The sequence below is a fragment of the Cervus canadensis genome, chromosome 19 (assembly GCF_019320065.1).
Source record: "Cervus canadensis isolate Bull #8, Minnesota chromosome 19, ASM1932006v1, whole genome shotgun sequence".
NCBI classification, from domain to species: domain Eukaryota; kingdom Metazoa; phylum Chordata; class Mammalia; order Artiodactyla; family Cervidae; genus Cervus; species Cervus canadensis.
Genome location: NC_057404.1, coordinates 51305726 through 51311328, shown reverse-complemented (window position 1 = coordinate 51311328; position 5603 = coordinate 51305726).

Here is a 5603-nt window from a genome sequence, read left to right as displayed (position 1 = left end):
CTGATGCAAAGAACTGACTCATTGGAAAAGACCCTGATTCTGGGAAAGATTGAAGGTGGGAGGAGAAGGGGACGACAGAGGATGAGATGGTTGGATGGCATCATTGTCTCAATGGGCATGAGTTTGACTAAACTCTGGGAGTTGGTGATGAACAGGGAAGCCTAGGTGCTGTAGTCCATGCGGCCGCAAAGGGTCTGACATGACTGAGTAACTGAACTGAACTGACTGAGTAACTTTCTGGTCTCTTCAAAGCTAATAACAACAGAAGTGGGATTCACTCTCTGTTTCTTAAATCTGGATCCAATATTTGATTGTTCTCTCCATTTTCTTACAGTGGTCTTAGCAAGCCCTGGACCTCCATATAAATTTTGGCCTTTGGGTCATAAAGACTGTTTATCACATGGCTATAACCTAATTTTATAAAGCAAGATGAAAATTTTAAATTGTTTAAATGAGTCCAACACCTTCATTTTATGTCTGAGAAAAATAAGATCCAGGGATGAGAACTGCTTTGCCCATGTGGACATAGCTAGAGGTCAATGGTCAAGATCCAAGAGCAGGTGTTAGTCTGCTCTTATGTCCCTGGGTATGTTCCAGTGTCTCCTAGTTCATAGTCTTTGGAAACGTGAATAGAATTTGTATCCTGCTATGGTGTGAAAATTGTATAAACCTTAGTTATTTTGGATTGGTTCATAGTGCTTTTCAGGTCTACTATATCCTTCTACTTTTCCATCTATTCATTCTATTAATTTTTGAGAGTGTAAAAATCGTATAAACCTTAGTTATTTTGGATTGGTTCATAGTGCTTTTCAGGTCTACTTTATCCTTCTACTTTTCCATCTATTCATTCTATTAATTTTTGAGAGTTTGATATTGAAACCCCAACTAAAATATTAATTTATCTACTTAAAATAATTATAATATGTAGTCAAACTATATGTAACCCTGTTCTGTATTTTCTAAGTCTCCTATAAATGTATTATCATAATTTCATATTTTAAAAAATAAAAAAGAAAGAGAGAAAGAAAACACCAGGTGTCAGACTCTCAGCACACTCCTCACATGCACCCAGTAAACAATGCTAACCACTTCTGTTGACTTGGTCTTTAAAGGCAATGTGGACCTAGATGCCATACATCTGACAGACAGCTTATTCTGATGCATGATAAATCCCTAAGTAAGGCACATTAAAGTTACACACTACTGTCTTAATAATGTCAATGTTTCCATGAAAGGGAAATAAATGGGAAATAAGATGCAGAAAGCTGAGAGGCTTCCTTATTTTGTGTTTATCCAGGCATAAGATAACCAAGGTAGAGAATGTTTTCCCTGCTGCCATCTCTGACACTACATCAGGAGTAGACATATATATGCTGTGTAAACAGCAATGACCACAGACTAGAAAAAGATCAGTTTTCTTTTTTTTTTTTTAGTTCTACCACTTTATTGCTATTAACCCATCTCCCTCCACCCTCATGCACACGTGCTCAGTCACACAACCCCATGGACTGCAGCCCGCCAGGCTCCTCTGTCCATGGACTTTTCCAGGCAAGAATACTGGAGTGGGTTGCCATTTCCTTCTCCAAAAGGTCAGTTTTCATTCCAACCCCAAAGAATGTTCAAACTACTGTACAATTGCACTCATATCACACGCTAGCAAGCTAATGCTCAAAATCCTTCAAGCTAGGCTTCAACAGAATGTGAATTGAGATCTTCCAGATATACAAGCTGGATTTAGAAAAAGCAAAGGAACCAGAGATCAAATTGCCAACATCTGTTGAGTCATAGAAAATGCAAGGGAATTCCAGAAAAATATCAACTTCTACTTCATCGATTATGCTAAAGCCTTTGACTGTGTGGATCATAGCAAATTGTGGAAAATTCTTAAAGAGATGGGAAAATCAAACCATTTTACCTGTCTCCTGAGAAACCTGTATGCCGGTCAGGAAGTAACAGTTAAAACCAAGCATGGAATAAAGGACTGGTTCAAAATTGGGAACGGAGTACATCAGGACTAAATATTATCACCCTGCTTATTTAACTTCAGTGCAGAGTACATCATGCAAAATGTTGGGCTGGATGAATAACAAGCTGGAATAAAAATAGCTGGAAGAAATATCAACCTGAGATAAGCAGATTATGCTACCCTTATGGCAGAAACTGAAGAGGAACTTAAGAACCTCTTGATGAAGGTGAAAGAGGTGAATGAAAAAGCTGGCTTAAAACTCAGCATTCAGAAAACGAAGATCATGGCATCTGGTCCCATCACTTCATGGCAACCAGATGAGGGAAAGGTGGAAACAATGGCAGATTTTATTTTCCTGGGTTCCAAAATCACTGTGAATGGTGACTGCAGCCAAGGAATGAAAAGTCACTTGTTCCTTGGAAGAAAAGCTAAACCTAGACAATATATTAAAAAGCAGAGATATCATTTTGCTGACAAAGGTCCATCTAATCAAAGCTATGGTTTTTCCAGTAGACACGTATGGATGTGAGAGTTGGACCATAAAGAAGGTTGAGCATCAAAAAAACTGATGTTTTCAAATTGTGGTGCTGGAGAAGACCCTTAAGAGTCCCTTGGACAGCAAAGATGAAACCAGTCAATCCTAAAAGAAATCAACCCTGAATATTCGTTGGAAGGACTGATGCTCAAGCTGAAATTCCTATACTGTGGCCACCTGATTTGAAAAGCTAACTCACTGGAAAAGACCTGATGCTGGGGAAGATTGAGGGCAGGAGGAGAAGGGGATGACAGAGGATGAGATGGCTGAATGGCATCATTGACTCAATGAACATGAGTTTGTGCAAACTCTGGGAGACAGTGAAGGACAGGGATACCCAGCATGCTGCAGTTCGTGGGGTCACAAAGTTGGACCCGACTTAGCGACTGAACAATGACAACTTTTAGGATGTTCTGCAGGATTCTAGGTAATAATTATGTGCACAATTCTGTCATACTTGTTCAGATAAAATGCCACTTGCGAAGAGGAGCTTTAAATTGCTAGCTATTGAGTACTTGTGTCTTTTGTTAAGACAAAATATAAGTTTTCATACAAGAAGAGAGAGTTATAGAGACATTATAAAATTGGGTTGCAGGCTACATGCTCAGTCGCTTCAGTTGTGTCCGACTCTACAATCCTATGGACTGTATCACGCCAGGCTCCTCAGTCCATGGAATTCTTCAGGCAAGAATACTGGAGTGGGTTTCCTGGATCTTCCTGATCCAGGGATCGAACCCACATCTCCTGGGTCTCCTGCACTGCAAGCAGATTCTTTACCCACGGAGCCACCTGGAAGCCCCCAGAATGTGAGAGTGTTAGTGACTCAGTCGTGTCTGACTCTTTGCGGTCCCATGGACTATAGCCCGCCAGGATCCTCTATCCATGGAATTCTCTAGATAAGAACAATGGGGTGAGTAGCCATTCCTTCCCTTCTCCAGGGGATCTTCCAAACCCAGGGCTCAAACCCAGGTCTCCTACATTGCAGGCAGATTCTTTACTGGCTGAACCATCAGGGAAGCCCAGGCAACTGAGACCTGACCGGGGATTGTATTGGCATCTTCTGCACCGGAAGAATGGAGTCTTAACCACTGGACCACCAAGTCCCAAAGTTGCGTTACTGAACTGCAATTATCTAATATCATAATTAAAGATGTTTATTTTCAGAAATATTTAAAATATGATAGAACATTGTCAGGAGAAGGAAATGGCAACCCACTCCAGTATTCTTGCCTAGAGAATCCCGTGGACAGAGGAGCCTGGTGGGCTGCTGTCCATAGCGTCACACAGAGTCGGACATGACTGAAGCAACTTGGCATGCCTGCTTGCATTGGAGAAGGAAATGGCAACACACTCCACTTTTCTTGCCTGGAGAATCCCAGAGACAGGGGAGCCTGGTGGGCTGCCGTCTAGGGGGTCACACAGAGTCGCACGAGATTGAAGCGACTTAGCAGCAGCAGCAGCAGAACATTATTAGGACCTAGTGGTCTGTCTATAAATTCATTAAATCTTTCATAATGAATAGCCACTCACTCCTTAATCACCCATCACGTATACACAAAAGACAACATTATGTACTTATCTTTGTAACCATTTTTATGCTTTGTCCATGAACTTGCATTGGTGACATGTATTAAAAAGTTTGCTATCAAATCTTAGGACCATATAATTGTCATTAAAATTAGTGTAATTTAACTTTTACTTTAGAATATTCACTTCATTTAATTTGTGACTCTTCGACATTTTATATACTTTTAAAAAATCTTCAAGTGTATTCATCAGACTTGTCCACATAGATAAAAAATTTACCACTAAAAATGAAAGAGGTCGAGAGAGTTTAAAATACTACTGTATAGAAATGAAAAAATTCTGAATATATTTATGCAATAGGAGGAAAATTTTTAATATTCATTTTTTCATTAACTTAATTTTATTTAATTCGTTAATTTGGTTTGTCATTTTCATAACAGCATTTCTTTAGTGGAACTAATTTTTCTTCTACTGCTTAGAAACCTGACCTTTCAATTATCTTACTAGATATCCATTGACTACATTGTCTTTTTCCTCAATGCCAGCATCTCTTATTGAACTTTATATAGATGAAATCACATAGAACATATTGCTTTCTATCTCATTTCATTAAAATGTTTGTAGAATCATCCATTATGGCCCAATTCAGCAATGTATCCTTCATGAGCTTTGCCTATTCCAAATTTGTGATGAAATGTTCCAATGATTTCCTCTAAAACACTAGTGTTTTACCCTCTAAATTTATATTTGTGTGCCTGTATGCTCAGATGCTTCAGTCGTGTCCAACTCTTTGAGACCCTAAAGACTGTAGGCCACCAGGCTCCTCTGGCCATGGGATTTTTCAGGCAAGATCACTGGAATGAGTTGCCATGCCCTTCTCCAGGGGATCTTCCCTACCCAGGGATCAAAGCCCCGTCTCCTGCATTGTAGGCAGATTCTTTACCAACTGAGCCACCTGGGAAGCCCAAATTTATATTTACAGATTGATAACTGTGTATGAGGTGATTCACTTTGTTTCATATGGTAATTCAAGTACCATTTGCCAGGAAAGACCCTCCTTTATCCATTGCTCTGAAGTGCCAAAATTTTTAAAAACCAAGTGACTATATATGTGTGGGTCTCTTTGGGGGCTTGTATCTTTGATTTAATTGTGTAACTAACCTTGGACCAATGCCACATATCAATGCTTTATATCAAGGGCAAATCCTCCACTCTATTCTCCTTCCTCCAAATTATTGTGGTCATTCTTGACCCTTTGTATTTCCACATACACTTTACAATAGTTTTACAATAGTTGATTAGTTTGCACAAATGTACACATGCTCACAAAGTATTGGCATTTAGATGTGGGATGCACTTACTCTATAAAGCAATTTGGGGAGAATTTTAATAGCTTCTTTACATTGTGGGGCCTTCCAAACCATGAGCATGGTATATCACTCCATTTAGTTCGGTCCTCTTGAATTTCTCCTGGTAATGGTTTGGTAGTTTCCTAAATGTAGGTCTTGCATGTTTAATTATATTTACTACTAGATATTTAATTTCTATGCTTCTTTAAATAGTATTGCACTTTTA